This window comes from Pinus tabuliformis, chromosome 6, assembly GCF_031772625.1.
Source record: "Pinus tabuliformis cultivar Carrire ecotype Pingquan chromosome 6, CPIR1, whole genome shotgun sequence".
Classification (NCBI taxonomy): domain Eukaryota; kingdom Viridiplantae; phylum Streptophyta; class Pinopsida; order Pinales; family Pinaceae; genus Pinus; species Pinus tabuliformis.
The window spans coordinates 1,488,485,566-1,488,503,518 of NC_142292.1; positions in this window are offsets into that span (position 1 = coordinate 1,488,485,566).

Consider the following 17,953-nt stretch of genomic DNA (forward strand, 5'->3'; position numbering starts at 1 on the left):
GGTAGATAACAATTTCATAAAAATCGCTGAAATTGGGGAACAAAATGCCTTGGCAGGTTCTTGATAAAAATCGCTGAAACTAGACTACCATATCACTAGAGGATTGGGTTCGATGAATGAACCTGCTTGTCTTCCACCTTACTCTGGTTAGCTGTAGGAGCCTTGTCAAGCCCTTTTCCGCCTTGTTCTCCGCTTTGACCAGGTGAGCTGCAGGGGAGTGCCGGTGTCACGCCCCCAAGCCTACGGTAGTCTTTCAACCGTGCCGGCGAGGTGCGGCACCACCAAACACTTTCTTTTCACCAATACTCGTGCACATGGACTACGCCTAATTCACTTGCCCTTACTTAGTTTGTGTTTCGCAACCAAGTAAAATGCATTTATCCTTTATACTTAATGAAGCCCATACTCATTCATTATCCAAATGCAATTAAACCGAGAACAATAACAATTGCACACAAGTATAAAGGGAGGGGCAACTCCCGAACAAGTCTGCCCAACAATAATATATTATAACAATTCTTCAATAATACATCATACAAGTGTGCTTGACAGACTTCAAGCCAACACTTAGAATAATTTAAAATCAAGGCAAAGACAGCCTTTACAATACATGTGCCAACCTCATACGGTAGGAGGGTGCTCACCCGAGACACCAAGAACTCCTCCTTTAAGTTCTGCACAATTCCACCTCAAAACCGTACCTCTGCACCTACATTCGACTTCCGGTAAAACTGGACACTCCTATGGTAGAGCGCATGAGTTATGCGCACTCTACTCTATTTCTGCGCCTCCCCTTTTACCCCTATCCAAGTCGTAGAAGAGAGATGCGAAGTTGTTGATTGCAAATGAGCTCTGCGTTCATGTATATATACGCTAGCTTGCTCATATGTGAAGGGGTGTCCAGCCTTAAGGCTGACCCCATAAACTATGTTATAACGCCCAGACTTTAACCAAAGTGTAAGTCGGCTTGCCCATATGCAAGTCTCTCCAAATCGTGGTATAAAGCCTTTCGCTCCACTTCATTATTTCGCACTAAGTGTTATATCGTCGCACTTAGCTCCAAATGTCGCATATTATCGTCGCATGAGGTTCGGATGACCGTCGCATAACCGCGCCCGCCCGTCGCATCGTCCGCCCGCTCGTCGTGCACGGAGCGCCCGCCCGTCGTGCAAGGGGCGCCCACCCGTCGCGTGCCTACCTGAGTCGCGAAGGCCTTACATCCTCCTCCACCTGAAATCGTTGTCGTCCTCGACAACATACCATCCCGGTAGCTCTCCACCAAGATCTTCATCAACCATGATATCAATTCCTCCACATAAGGCAAACATCTCTGCAACATATGTAGAATCCCATCTCCATCATGCTCCACCTTAGCAACCAACTGTCACCAAGATACTCCATACTAATGTATGTTATATATCAGATGTCCATGACCACCTTGTCACAATCTCCCCATGCTACTCTCCACCATGGAAGGTTGATCCCTCCAACTCAAGCTACATGTCTACCGCAACAATGTGTCAAACTCCATCATATCATCATCACCATGTGCAAAACTGCCCATGCTATGCCAACAAGTGCTAACACACCTCAACCATGTGTCAACATCTCATCTCAACAATATATCAGTAGTCTTCTCGATCCATATGTCATCATGTGAACCTCTGTCATGATACTCCAGCATAATGCCAACACATCTCTGTACACTTCGCGACCTCATGTCTGAACTAGTTGGGTAGCTAATCCAACCATCACGCTCAATCCATGAGAGTGAACATCCTCATGTCCTCATCAACTGTTCCTCAAACATCTGCCACATCCTCGACTCATCAAGAATCTACAATCCATGCTCAAGTCCATGGAAACTCCATCCATCTGCAACATGTCATGATGCTTGATGCCAAGCCATCTCTGCACCATCAATCATACCTGCTCAAACATGTTTAAGGACTCACTGCCATGAGCAGCTAACAATGAGCCCCATCTTCTATGTCATCTAAGAAGATGTAGAGGGAGTAGAGCCTGAAGGCTCTCCCTCACTAATCAACTCAATCCATCTATCAGGATCCTCAACCTCCATCCTTTGTAGATATGCCTCCCAGTCTTCCTTCTGGATATTCGGTCTCACATATACCTCATCAACATCATCATCGTCCTCCACTAGCTCTAGCCTTCTTGACAAATCCAAGATGCTATCTGAAAGTGATCTAATGACCAATGACTGCTCCACAAGCTTTGCCTCAACAGTGGACAACCGCTTGTTCACTTTCTCCTTATCCTCCATTTGCATTCCTCCTAATTTATGATTAGGTTTTGTCACACCAATGGTTGGAACATCAATGGGTACATCTTCCCTTCCATCATAAATGTAGAGCTTCCTCAAATGTGGTACAACTATAGCCTCAAACTGTTTCATGAATTCCATCCCCAATACAGCTTTATAGTCATCAATCCGCACTATAGTGAAGTCCACCTTCCCGGTCCATTCACCAAGTGTTGTGTCCACCTTCTCAGTTATACCAAGAATCCCCATAGGAGGAGAATTCACTATCTTCATTTGTGCCTTTACCGGTACAAATTTCAGCCCAATCCTTCTCGCAGTATCTTCACTCATGAAGTTGTGTGAAGCCCCACTATCTACCATAGTGAGTACATCAGCACCTCCAACCTTCATCTAAACATACTCCAATCTGTTCCTTTCGGGATCTCTCCTTTCATAATCCTCATCAACCACTGCCTTTGAAGTAGCACTCGGGCTCCCTTTACTTGTAGCTCCATTGTGAAGATCATCAGTAGAAGAGTCTTCCACTAAGTGTCTTCCTGTTCATGAGGTCCTCTCCTCACTTTCTTCGTTTTGTCTTTCATCAGATTCAACCTTTTTCTTCAAGGCCTTGAGATGCCTTACCTCAAGAGCTAGGCAATCCCACTTTTTCTGATTCAATTCATGTCTTATCTCTAGTTCCTTGAATTCTGCTTCAAGCAAGACCACCTCCTTTGCAAGTCGAGAGGCTTCTTCCTTACTCTGATTAGAAACCCCTTCTTTAGCCAAGGCACGAAGAGCAATCCTTGTTTCAAACAATCTTTTGCTACAATCTGCAAATCCTTGTTTTACTTCCCTTGACTCTTCAAGTAGGTCTCCTTCAAATTCTTCAAAGGTAGCATAACCCAATCTCTGCAAGATAGACATTTTTACCAAGTCACCTGCAAATAGAACCAACCCTTGTTCCACTTCGTGTGAAACGGTTTCCTTCACCTGCAGTATCTTGTCACGAGCAACCCTGCTCAGTAGCTCTAGACCGAGCTCTGATACCAACTTCACTTCGGTGAAGTTGTGTAGCAGCTTCAACCTTCAACACCCTGAATCAGCTGCTCTAATAACAACTCTCACGCCCCCAAGCCTACGGTAGTCTTTCAACCGTGCCGACGAGGTGCGGCACCACCGAACACTTTCTTTTCACCAATACTCGTGCACATGGACTACGCCTAATTCACTTGTCCTTAGTTTGTGTTTCGCAACCAAGTAAAATGCATTTATCCTTTATACTTAATGAAGCCCATACTCATTCATTATCCAAATGCAATTAAACCGAGAACAATAACAATTGCACACAAGTATAAAGGGAGGGGCAACTCCCGAACAAGTCTGCCCAACAATAATATATTATAACAGTTCTTCAATAATACATCATACAAGTGTGCTTGACAGACTTCAAGCCAACACTTAGAATAATTTACAATCAAGGCAAAGATAGCCTTTACAATACATGTGCCAACCTCATACGGTAGGAGGGTGCTCACCCGAGACACCAAGAACTCCTCCTTTAAGTCCTGCACAATTCCACCTCAAAACCGTACCTCTGCACCTACATTCGACTTCCGGTAAAACTGCGCACACCTATGGTAGAGCGCATGAGTTATGCGCACTCTACTCTATTTCTGCGCCTCCCCTTTTACCCCTATCCAAGTCGTAGAAGAGAGATGCGAAGTTGTTGATTGCAAATGAGCCCTGCGTTCATGTATATATACGCTAGCTTGCTCATATGTGAAGGGGTGTCCAGCCTTAAGGCCGACCCCATAAACTGTGTTATAATGCCCACACTTTAACCAAAGTGTAAGTCGGCTTGCCCATATGCAAGTCTCTCCAAATCGTGGTATAAAGCCTTTCGCTCCACTTCATTATTTCGCACTAAGTGTTATATCGTTGCACTTAGCTCCAAACGTCGCATATTATCGTCGCATGAGGTTCGGATGACCGTCGCATAACCGCGCCCACCCGTCGCATCGTCTGCCCGCTCGTCGTGCACGGAGCGCCCGCCCGTCGTGCAAGGGGCGCCCGCCCGTCGCGTGCCTGCCCGAGTCGCGAAGGCCTTACAGCCGGTGTCACGCCCCCAGGCCTACGGTAGTCTTCCAACCGTGTCCGACGAGGTGCGGCACCACCGTACACTTTCTTTTTAACAATACTCGTGCACATGGACTACGCCTTTCCACATTATCATACTTAGTTTGTTTTTCTCAACCAAGTAAAATGCATTAACCTTTATACTTAATGAAGCCCATACACATTCATTAACCAATATGCAATTAAACCGAGAACAATAACAATTGCACACAAGTATAAAGGGAGGGGCAACTCCCGAACAAGTCTGCCCGATAACAATATATTATGAAAGTCTTCAATAATACATCATACAAGTGTGCCTGGAAAAATCCAAGGCCAACACTTAGAAATATTTACAATCAAGGCAAGACAACCTTTACAACCATATGCCAACCTCTCTCGGTAGGAGGGTGCTCACCCGAGCCACCAGAACTCCTCCAACTCGGTTCTGCATAAAACTGCCTTAGAATCGACCTTCGTTCAACCCACGTCAGGCTCCGGTAAAACTGCGCACTTTTCCCTTCAGCGCATGAGTTATGCGCAGTCCAAACTGCGCCCTTTTTACCCCTGCTCCCAAGTCGTAGAAGAGAAGTGTTGAGCGAATTTCTTGATGCCAAATGAAGCTCTGCGCCATCCATATATATGCTAGCTTGCCATTTTGTGAAGGGGTGTCAAGCCATTAGGCCGACCCCTTAAATTCGTTATACAAGCCCCTGCCCTAGTTTAACTGTAAGTCGGCCTTTGCCCATGGCAAAGACTCCAACGCATGGTATAAGGCTTCGGCCCTTTTCCCACTTCGCACTAAGTGTAACACATATGTCGCATGAGTTCGTCGCATTGTTTTGTCGCAGGCCGGAACCGTCGTTCACCACCGCCCGCTCGTCGCATGGGTCGCCCGCCCATCGGGTGCGGGTCGCCCACGGGTCGCCCGCCCATCGTGCACGGGTCGCCCACAGGTCGCCCGTTTGTCCGTCGCACCAGCTCGTCGCATAGGTCGCCCGCCCATCGGGCGCGGGTCGCCCACGGGTCGCCCGCCCATCGTGCACGGGTCGCCCACGGGTCGCCCGTTTGTCCGTCGCACCAGCTCGTCGGGTGACCGCACGCCAACTCGCTGCGCCTGTCCGTCAGCTCGTCGGGTGACCGCACCCGCACTCCAGCTCGCCGCGCCTGTCCGTCAGCTCGTCGGGTGACCACACCCGCACTCCAGCTCGCCGCGCCTGTCCGTCAGCTCGCCGGGTGACCACACCCGCACGCCAGTTTCGCCGTGTCTGTCCGTCGCACATCGACTCGTCGGGCCGCCCGCCCACAGTTGTGCACGCCTACTCGGGTCGTGCCCACTGCCCAACCACCGTGTGAAGAGGTGTGCACCCGTCGCGCACCTGCCCGGGTTACGAGGGCCTTACATCCTCCTCCACCTGAAATCGTTGTCGTCCTCGACAACACACCATCCTGGTAGCTCTCCACCAAGACCGTCATCAACCATGATGTAGACCCCTCCATATAAGGCAAACATCACTGCAACATATATAAGGCTCTGTCTCCATCAGGTCATCCTCTCCATGTGCAAACTGCCCATGCATATCAACAAGTGCTACACACCCCAATCATGTGTCAACACTCATCTCCACGATCCCATGCTCAGGTCCATGGAAACCCCATCCTTCTGCAGCATGTCTATGACTCTAGCTGTCCATGATGTTCTACCCATGTAGACTCCATCCTAGCCTTTGATCATCTTGCATCATCGTACCTGCTCAAACATGTTTAAGGGCTCACTGCCATGAGCAGCTAACAATGAGCCCCATCTTCTATGTCACCTAAGAAGATGTAGAGGGGGAAGAGCCTGGAGGCTCTCCCTCACTAATCAGCTCAATCCATCTATCAGGATCCTCAACCTCCATCCTTTGTAGATATGCCTCCCGATCTTCCTTCTGGATATTCGGCCTCACATATATCTCGTCAACATCATCATCATCGTCCTCCACCAGCTCTAGCCTTCTTGACAAGTCCAAGATGCTATCTGAAAGTGATCGGATGACCAATGACTGCTCCACAAGCTTTGTCTCCACAGTGGACAACCGCTTGTTCACCTTCTCCATATCCTCCATTTGCATTCCTCCTAACTTATGATCAGGTTTTGTTACACCAATGGTTGGAACACCAATGGGTACATCTTCCCTTCCATCATAAATGAAGAGTTTCCTCAAATGTGGTACAATCATAGCCTCAAATTGTTTCATGAACTCCATCCCTAATACAGCTTCATAGTCATCAATCCGCACTATAGTGAAGTCCACTTTTCTGGTCCATTCACCTAGTGTAATTTCCACCTTTTCAGCTATACCAAGAATTCCCATAGGATGAGAATTCACTTTCTTCATTTGTGCCTTCACTGGTACAAATTTCAGCCCAATCCTTCTTGCAGTATCTTCACTCATGAAGTTGTGTGAAGCCCCACTATCCACCATAGTGAGTACATCAGCACCTCCGACCTTCATCTGAACATACTCCAACCTGTTTCTTTCCGGATCTCTTCTAGAAGTCACTTCCGTAGTAGCAGAGGCACCAAGTATCTGCATCATCCCCACAGAAGCATTGTCATCATCATCAGATTGTGTAGCAGCGGCCACCTTTGGTTTAGAGGGACAATTCTTCACCACATGTGGTCCTGCACATATCCAACACTTCAAAGGCTTCTTCGCTTTCGGACTATCATCTGATTTCGAAGCATCATCCTTCTTCTTTTCTTTTGGCTTGTCGGACTTCTTTTTCTCATTAGAAGTCTCATCATAGTGATCCACCAATCTGTCAACCGCAACAAAAGCCTCTTCAAGTGTTCTGATCTTCTACCTCTTCACCTCATTGCGTGCCCAAGGTTTCAACCCAACCTTGTCCCTTTCTACCATGTCGGGAAGTTCCAGAGCTGCACTTGAAAACTCTCGCTGGTATGCTTGTAAGCTTCCGGTTTGCTTGATGAACTTAATCTTCGTTCTTGCTTCCCATGTTTCATCCTGAGGACTGAAATGGGTCTGCAAGGCCTTCTTCATATCATCCCACGAAGTGATGTCATCAGCATTGCCATTGATAATCTGATCCACCCTCCTTCGCCACCACATCTTAGCATCCTTTGTCAAGAATTGAGCAGCCACCTTGACTTGTGTCTCCCCATCAGGTAGACTCAATCGTTCCAGGTACTGTTCCATATCCCATAGAAAGTTGCCAAGAGTCTTTGCACTCCTTGTTCCATCATAAGATTCCGGTTCTTTGACCTTTACATGAGGCACTCCTCCACCTGAGTTATGTCTCACGGCCCTCTTCAATACCACAATCTCATCTTTGGCATCATCAAGAGTTTTGTTTACCTTGTCAAGAGTTCCCTTCAAGTTCACGATCTCTGCAAGACCCTGATCCCTTGATTCTTCAACCTCCTTGACTCTTACTTCAAGTTGTGTACACATAAGATCAGTGTACTCATATTGTGTCTTGAGCTCATCATGCTGTGCACGGAGTTCTTCAAGCTCTTCCTTGACCTTCAAGATGGCTTCTCGCTCCTTAGCAAGTGAGTCCACATCTTGGTTCCAAGAAGTCTCCAAAGTCTCCATTCTTTCAATCACTTTTTCCATGAACCCAAGAGTAGTATCCTTCACTGTGTCCTTCATTGTGTGACTAGACCCAGCCTGAGAATTAGTTGCCATCCCCAACAACTTCTTGCCCTTCTGCGACCTAGTTTCAACCATTCAACAGCTTCCTGCAATAGAACCAACCCTTGTCTCACTTTGTGTGAAACGGTTTCCTTCACTTGCAAGAACCTTGTCAACTGCCAAATCCAAGTGTGTGAACAACCCTGCTCACCAGCTCTAGACCGAGCTCTGATATGCTTCAACACCTGAACCTTGTTCAAGTCTCTACGAGCAACCCTGCTCTGATACCACCTGTCACGCCCCCAGGCCTACGGTAGTCTTCCAACCGTGTCCGGCGAGGTGCGGCACCACCGTACACTTTCTTTTTAACAATACTCGTGCACATGGACTACGCCTTTCCACATTAACATACTTAGTTTGTTTTTCTCAACCAAGTAAAATGCATTAACCTTTATACTTAATGAAGCCCATACACATTCATTAACCAATATGCAATTAAACCGAGAACAATAACAATTGCACACAAGTATAAAGGGAGGGGCAACTCCCGAACAAGTCTGCCCGATAACAATATATTATGAAAGTCTTCAATAATACATCATACAAGTGTGCCTGGCAAAATCCAAGGCCAACACTTAGAAATATTTACAATCAAGGCAAGACAGCCTTTACAACCATATGCCAACCTCTCTCGGTAGGAGGGTGCTCACCCGAGCCACCAGAACTCCTCCAACTTGGTTCTGCATAAAACTACCTCAGAATCGACCTTCATTCAACCCACGTCAAGCTCCGGTAAAACTGCGCACTTTTCCCTTCAGCGCATGAGTTATGCGCAGTCCAAACTGCGCCCTTTTTACCCCTGCTCCCAAGTCGTAGAAGAGAAGTGTTGAGCGAATTGCTTGATGCCAAATGAAGCTCTGCGCCATCCATATATACGCTAGCTTGCCATTTGGTGAAGGGGTGTCAAGCCATTAGGCCGACCCCTTAAATTCGTTATACAAGCCCCTGCCTTAGTTTAATTGCAAGTCGGCCTTTGCCCATGGCAAAGCCTCCAACGCATGGTATAAGGCTTCGGCCCTTTTCCCACTTCGCACTAAGTGTAACACATATGTCGCATGAGTTCGTCGCATTGTTTTGTCGCAGGCCGGAACCGTCATTCACCACCGCCCGCTCGTCGCATGGGTCGCCCGCCCATCGGGCACGGGTCACCCACGGGTCGCCCGCCCATCGTGCACGGGTCGCCCGTTTGTCTGTCGCACCAGCTCGTCGCATGGGTGGGTCGCCCGCCCATCGTGCACGGGTCGCCCACGGGTCGCCCGTTTGTCCGTCGCACCAGTTCGTCGAGTGACCGCACCCGTATGCCAACTCACCGCGCCTGTCCGTCAGCTCGTCGGGTGACCGCACCCGCACTCCAGCTTGCCGCGCTTGTCCGTCAGCTCGTCGAGTGACCGCACCCGCACTCCAGCTCGTCGCGCCTGTCCGTCAGCTCGCCGGGTGACCGCACCCGCACGCCAGCTCGTCGTGTCTGTCCGTCGCACATCGACTCGTCGGGCCGCCCGCCCATCGTGCAAGGGCGCCCGCCCACGGTCGTGCGCGCCTACCCGGGTCGTGCCCACTGCCCAACCACCGTGTGAAGAGGTGTGCGCCCGTCGCGCACCTGCCCGGGTTACGAGGGCCTTACAGCCGGGGTCGAATTGGCCAGGGAGCAGCCCGTGATTATTTCCGAATTCGAATTGGGAAGGTGCATTAACGCCCAGTGGCAAGACGGCGATGGACTTTGCAATTCTTGTCAGAAGTCGACTTTAATGCGGAGGGTGGCGGAGGGCGGCGGAGGGCGAGCCATATTTCCCATGCTATCAGGCCATAAATGAACGACAGGTGTATATCTGCACCATTCGATTTCGGCATTAGCCAAATCGAATAGTCGGCATATACAACCACCATTCATTTATGGCCCGATATCATGGGATTTATTGGTCTCATGGCGGAGCTGGGCGGAGCTTGCGAAGGGTGGTGGGCGGAGGAATTGTTGGCGGCCAGAGCCGGAGGTTTTGCTGGGCGGCGACAAAAACCGAGAATTCCTCCGCCTGAATAGACTACTCCTATTTTAATTGAAAAGCCCAAGAGAATTTTGTCGAAAACGAGGGCCAGATTTTGAAGGCAAAACACGTCAGTATAAGATTTTGGACAAGATTCCTGAAAATACGTAATACTATTGGCGAAATTTATTTAATTGTTTCAAAATTCTACCACAATTTCAACATTTTATATTTCACTTTTAAGATAAAAAATAAAATAAATGTATTCTTTACATTCAAACCAATGTTTGTTATTATTAGGTTATAAGTCACTTATAAATCACAACACTTTGGATATGAATTTTAAATTATATTAAATTTTTTTATTAATTCAATAAATATGTTATATCAAGAATGTCTATTTAAAGAAAACCTTCCTACTTGACGATTTAAGAATTAGACTCCATTTTTCTAATTGTATAAGTTACTTTAAACTATTTAAAGGATTTGAAAATGAAATTGTATATAGTGGTTTTCATTTTTCTAATTGTGTAAGTTACTTTAAACTATTTAAAGATTTGAATATGAAATTGTATATAGTAGTTTAAAATATTTAGTATTGTTTATAATTTTCTTTGTTAAATTGATAAACATGGTATATTTCAAAATAAACTTTTCATAATTTTTATTTTTTATAAAATTAGAAAAGCTTTTCATAATTTTTATTCTTTATAAAATTAAAAATTGTACAGAGCTTAGATTTATTAGTGAAAGAATATTTTTAGTCATATAAATTATCCAATGCTATGGATGAAATAAAAAAGAATTTAACTGTTTTTCAATTTAAAAACAATAATGTAACAAATTTAACACATAATTCTTTTTTTCTTGTCATTCCACATTTCATTAACTATGTCGCTGGCGGATAATGAGGATATTAATTTAGATTATACGACTGTTGATAGTTACTGAGGACCTATCCTTCATATCTGCCGCGATCTTCCACCTTATTTAGACTCTCACATTCTAAGTTCACAGTTTAAAGAAATATTTAATGAGGATAAGGGTGGATCGAAGGTTGTGCTACCACCTGTAGCTTCAAGCATCAAGTATCTGACTCTGTCCATTGAATAGATCTCACAGCATTCTGGTGCTTGGTCACATCCGTTTCTCCATCGTAGGATGAAGGTTGGAGGATTCGACGGTCCTCACACTCCATAATCATTGGTATGGTACTTTTCTGGCTTCCCACTGTGCATGACTTGTATTTTCCAATTTGCAAAACTTAGGGTTTTGCTCAGCGTCCTGTCTAAGGGTTTGAAGGGTCACCATGGTGTTGGCTTAATCTCCTTGGCCCGACTGAGTCCAACATGCGTTTAGGTAGTGGGTTTAGAAGTTGTTTAATGTGAAAACCTTAGGAAGCTTTCGTTTCCCATCCGTTCGAAGTGTTTCCCTAACCCATTGGTTCATGGCATGCGGGTATTTATCTGTCCACGATTGTGCACATCCCTGGAAGGATGCGACAGGAAAAATTACGCTTATGTGGAGGTAAGATCCATGTACGCTACGGTTTTGTTTTCGAATTGGTCTGAGAGTGAATAATCACTAACAATTGTGACAGGTTTTACAGATGCTCATGGATTCTCATTGCCCGGAACTCCTCTCACACACGTAATGTTGCAACCTTCAGCTTATTAAATTGCTTTAGTCGTTTAGTTCTTAATGCATCGATCGATTAGTTCTTAGTGCCTCGGTCGATTAGTTCTTAATGCCTTACAGGATTTAATCCTGGCATCCTTGTAATTGCAGGTAAGGTCTCGGAAATGCGTTTTCTAGAGATTTCAGAAGTTGGACGGTTATCCTCACGCTGGTTACTGTCTTCTGGTCACAGGTCAGTTTAAACACTCTGACTTATGATGAACTCATGACTAGAAAGTGCCTCATAGCTTCTGCTAGCCATGGAAGCATTCCTCTTTGCTGTATTTAATGTTAGATTTTTAGGTTTATATGTAACCCCATATCGAGGCATGACCATTTTTAGGTTCATAGCTGCACTGAGAGACACTGCATAAGAGTTGTAATTTTATATGGTAATTTTGTTTGGAACGGTCCGAAATGAGATGACATTATAAATTGGTTTGACTTTGGCTAAATGGGTTTAAGCCCTGTTTGATGTTTCTTGTTCAGGTTTCAGTTATAATTCCAGAACCTTCCTTAAATAAATGTTGTTACTCTGTTTAGTCGATTCCAGTACTATTCTTGGTTTTAATGAGTATCAGCGTTTTTTGCTTGAGTAACTTGGAAATTTAGACAGAAACGAGGGTGTTTGGCTCTCGGTTATTCCTACAAAAACCAGTTGAGAGCCACGAAGAACCCTTACAATTCAGTTAATGTCTTCCTTTGTACAATTAATAATAAGTATGGTTATGTGATGGTTTGTAATAGCTATTCCATCAATGAAATATCGTCTTCCTATTGCATCTGGCAGTTAGCATTATCTCGAGTTTGTATCTATAGAAAATGTATAGTTACATAATGAATTCCTTTAAGTTTAGTCTCCGTATGCTCTATGCAACTAGAATGCATCTCATGTTTGATTAAAAGAAATTACCACTTGCTCTAAAAGCCAGACACTGATCATAACATGATTTCTTTAATTTTCTGATGTAATGTTAATCCGAAATGGTTAATGTATTCTCCTAGAACAGTATAAATCTATCGGTGTGTTTTACCTTATAATTCACCACTTTATGTAGAGCAATAGGATATAATCATCAGTACAAAAGGATAGCTTATGCTTAACAATAGACCATGACAGAATATATGTATCTAGAAATCTGTCTATTGTTAGCTATCTATCTATTAATGAATAATATTAACCCCTTGTAGCTAATATATACCAAGCACAACATGTATTACTTATTGGGTTCTGCTTATTTTATAATTGTGTAAGTGGTTCCCTTTTCTTTTAAGGTCTCTCCATCTAGCCATGGATCTGGTGGTTATTTCCAGATTCCCCCTCCGAGATCTTCCTACTCCTCACAATCAATAATTTTGTCTCAATCTGATATATTGGGCATCAGGACTGTGGTCTAGCCTCAAGCCTCATACCTTTTTTACTACCACTCACAGTTTTCCCACTAGTACTTTTGTCCAACTCAAGGAAAATCTGGGCAGTATCTCCCTCATGCTTCTTTTTCTCTGTATATTTTCCAACCCCTGTAGGGTTCCCCCTCATTTCCTTTTGAGAGGACATATGAGCAACTATTTGTAACTATCTCAGGAGTTATCAACTATTTCTTTCAGTTCTTCACAAACTGTTTAAATTCCTAATTAATAAGTAACAAAATATGTTCTAGCTATTTAGCCTTAGTTCTTTAACAGTCTATGTTAAACAAGATAAAAGATTGAAGTAAAAATTGGTAACAAAGTAAATGTTTTTGCAGCATAGAGTGTTACATCTTCCCCCCTTATGAGGAACACCGTCCCTATTCTTCTCTTTCTCTCCCTTTTTTTAAGAAAATAGTGTCGAGTAAGCTTCCAGCATAGTTTCCTCTTCTTCCCAGGTAGCCTCTTCTGGGCCAAAGTGCTTCCACTGCACTTTAACCTGGGTGATGGCTCATTTCTGCAATATGGTTTCTCTTTGATCTAGGATACGAAGAGGCTCTACCAGAAATTCTCCCTCTGGTTCGACTTGCACAAATAATAATCTGTTGTCAGCACAAATAACAATCTGTTGTCAGAGAATTAAAAAGAAAAAACAACAATTCATATGTTACGATTCTGCTCTTTTATTACCTGTATATTTTCCTAGTTAATTATACGCTGAGGATTGTACATATATTTTTTTAACAAGGAGACATGGAAAACATTGTGGACTCATATATGGCCTGGCAGTGCTAGCTTGTATGCTATTGGTCCAATCCGTTCCTAGATTTGAAATGGTCCACAGTACCAAGGTGCTAACTTAGCACAACCCTTCCACTGTAAGGTACTTTTCTGGGGTTTGACTTTCAGGTATACATGATCCCCCACCTAAAATTCCTTATCTGCTTATCTCAATAAAAAATTTCCTATCCTGGGCAACCTTTAAATTTTGACGGACCATTTTTACTGCATCCTCCATTTCAGCTAACATATGAGGACCCAATGCTAATTTGTGAACATGGCTATTCCAATCAGTGGGTACCATGCATTTTCTCCCATAAATTACTTCAAAAGGGCTCATGCCCAGTGATTCATGATATCCGTTATTGTAGGTGAAATCTACCAGGTGGAGGTAGTCCTCCCATTTATGTGGTTGCTACATCACAGACATCCTCAACATGTCCTCTAGGATTTGATTCACTTGCTCTGTTTGGCCATCCGTCTGTGGATGGTAAGCAGTACTAAATTGAATCTGGGTACCTAACCTAGAGAAGAGGGTTTTCCAAAATGTGGATGTAAATTTTACATCTCTATCGGAAATTACCACTCTAGGTATTCCATGCAACCGGAAAATTTCTCTCATAAATATGTCTGCAATTTCCACTGTTTTGTAGGTGGATTTTACGGGTATGAAATGAGCGGTTTTTCTTAACTTGTCCACCACCACCATAATAGAGTCATGCTTCTTCTTAGTGCGAGGTAAATTAGTGATGAAATCTAGAGTGATTGTCTCCCATTTCCACTCAAGAATGGGTAATGGTTGCAATAGACCAATGGGGTGCTGATGTTCTGCCTTCACCAGTTGGCACTCCAAACATTTGGATAGGTACTCAGCAACATCCTTCCTTAAACCTAGCCAGAAATAACTTTTTTTGATGGCAGAATACAATTTCTGGTATCCTCGGTGAGTGCATAAGGTTTCCTATGAAACTCATCTAATAACATTTGTTTGATAGAATTCTGATTAGGAACGCATATTCTATTTCTGAATGTTAACATTTTGTCCATATCTATACCATAATCAGACTCTTCTCCCTTCTCTTGAGCTTCCAAAGCTTGCTACAAAAGAAAAACATATTCTAGGTCTTTGAGATATGCTTCTCTAATAATGTTAGGTAGGTTAGATCATACTTGACTAAACTGTACCTCATAAATGCAATGCAGTTTCCAGCTTAATGCGTCGGCCACTTGATATTCCTTCTCCTTAAGGTGCTTTATTTCAAAGTCGAACTCACTCAAGAACACAACCCACCTAGCATGCTGAGCATTCAAACTAGATTGGTTAAAATAGCTTGTAAGGCTACTATGATTAGTTAGTAACATAAATTTATTTCCTAGTAGGTAGTGTCGCCACATTTTGAGCACATGTACCAACGCGGTCAACTCAAGATCATAAGCAGAGTATCATTGTTCATACTCTTTCAATTTGTGTGATTCATAGGCTATAACCTTCCCTTCCTGTGTTAATACCCTGCGACACCCTCCTTACTTGCATCTGTGCAAACCACAAAAGATTTTTCTGGATCTGCTACCTTTAGCACAGGTGCAGTGGTAAGCAAATGTTTTAACTCCTCAAAACTTTGCTGACATTCAGCTATCCATTAGAAAATACACCTCTTTTTCTGCAATGAGGTCATAGGAAATGCTATTTTCGAAAAACCTTTAATGAATCGATGGTAGTAACCGGCCAAGCTAAAAAAGGGTCTAATATCAACAACATTTTTCGGGGTGGTCCATTCCATAATGGTTTTAATCTTTTACGGATCCACCACTATTCCCTATGCTAATATAACATGACCTAGATGTTGTATTTGACTTTTGAAAAAATCAGACTTGCTATACTTAGCTGGGTTTATAATATTGGGTTTAATGTTGGGATTTTTAATATTGGATTTATAATATTAGGGTATTTAATATATAAGTTTCATAATATTAGGATTTAAAAATGGGGTTTATAATATATAGATTTTAAAACATTAGGGTTTATAATATTAAGTTATATTAGGGTTTATAATTTTGGGTTTAATATTAGGTTTTTAATATATACGGTTTATAATATATAGTGGAGTCCCCATGACATTTTAATAATATTAATGATAGTATTAATGATATTAACATTAACATGAACTTTAAAGTTTCAAAGATAATTGAAATTTATCCACCTAGTTGAACACTGAACTTATATAGTTACTTATATAACTATTATAATTATATAATAATTAATAGTAATGTTAATATTAATATTAATATGAAATCTTGACCATAAATCTAATAATTATTAATGTAGTTGATATACACGTATAAACATATATCAACCACATTTACTAATATTATTGAATTAATAATACCCGCCTTTATAATACAAATATTTAATAATTACATAAAATGAACAATATCAAGCCCATACCTTTATGATACAAATATTTAATAATTACATAAAATGGACCATATCCAGCCCCATCATAAAGTATGATGAATATTTTTCAACATAATAAATCAACAATCAAAACATAATAAATCAACAATCAAATCACAACACAATGGACAATGGGCAGCCTCCAACCTAACAAAATAACCAAACAATATGATCATTAAAATCACATCATACTTTGCCTAATATAAGTATTTATTTTTAATGTGAAAAGACAATGGTATCAAATATATATTTCTGATATGTATTTCATATTGTTTACCCAGATCATTATTATGGTATTGTTTCATTATCGTATTGTTCATTAGATTAAAAATAAAATGAACATTTTTCATCATAATATACCAACTGTCACAACACAATAGACAATGAGCAGTTTTCAACCTAACAAACCAATGAAATAATATGATCAACAAAAACACATCATACTTTCCGTAATAGGTATAAGTATTTACTTTCGATCTGAAAAGGAACCCACAATCACAACACAATGAGCAGTTTCCAACATAACAAAACATGATCAACAAAATGACATCATACTTTGCGTAATAGGTATAAGTATTTACTTTTGATATGAAAACGAACCAACAATAACGACAAAATGGGCAATGAACAGTTTCCAACATAACAAACCAATCAAACAATATGATCAACAAAATTACCTCATACTTTGCGTAATATGTATAAGCATTTACTTTCGATCAGAAAAGGAACTGATATCAGGTATATATTTCTCAAACGCTTTTCATATTGTTTGACTAGATCATTATTATCGCATTGTTTCATTAAATAATTATTAATATAGAATTATATCTCTCATACGCTTTTCATATTGTTTGACTAGATCATTATTATCGTATTGTTTTATTAAATAATTATTATTATAGAATTTATTTATGTCACGAATAATAAAAAATAAAAATAAAAATTTAAATTCAAATATCGGATAATATATTAATTATGTTGCGTTTATTTTAATTTTAAATATGGGTTTGAATTTTTTTTTTTAAATAAATAAACAGTTGAGGTTTGATTTAGATAGAATATCTTTAATCTAATACATAATCGAATAAGCTATATGAAAAAATGATTTTAACAGATTTTCAATTTCAAACCAAAAACAAAATCAAAAAATAACATATTAAATTTAAATATAGTTTATTTCGCCTAAGCCATTTCATTTCAATAGCTTGTTCTTAGCTATTGACAACATTGCGGTATAATTTTGCATGCTTACGACTTGGAAGATCTAAAATATGATTTGGAAATATGTGAGGGCATGGCTGGGCATGGCTGTCGAAGATTTTTGTTCACGGTACCCTTTCCCCGACATTTTCCGAAGCCTTATGGTTCACCCATTGCATTGATGTTATTCGTGGTAACAAAATTGCTATGTTTAGGTTTTCCTTATTCTTCGCTATGGATTAATGACGACTCACTCCAACAACTTTTCTCCATGTATAAATGAGTTTCTACTCTGAAATGGATTTTCCAAGCAAATACGGATACATCGAAAGATTTGGAAAATTCAGAGATCGATGTAGTAGTGGGTGTGGGT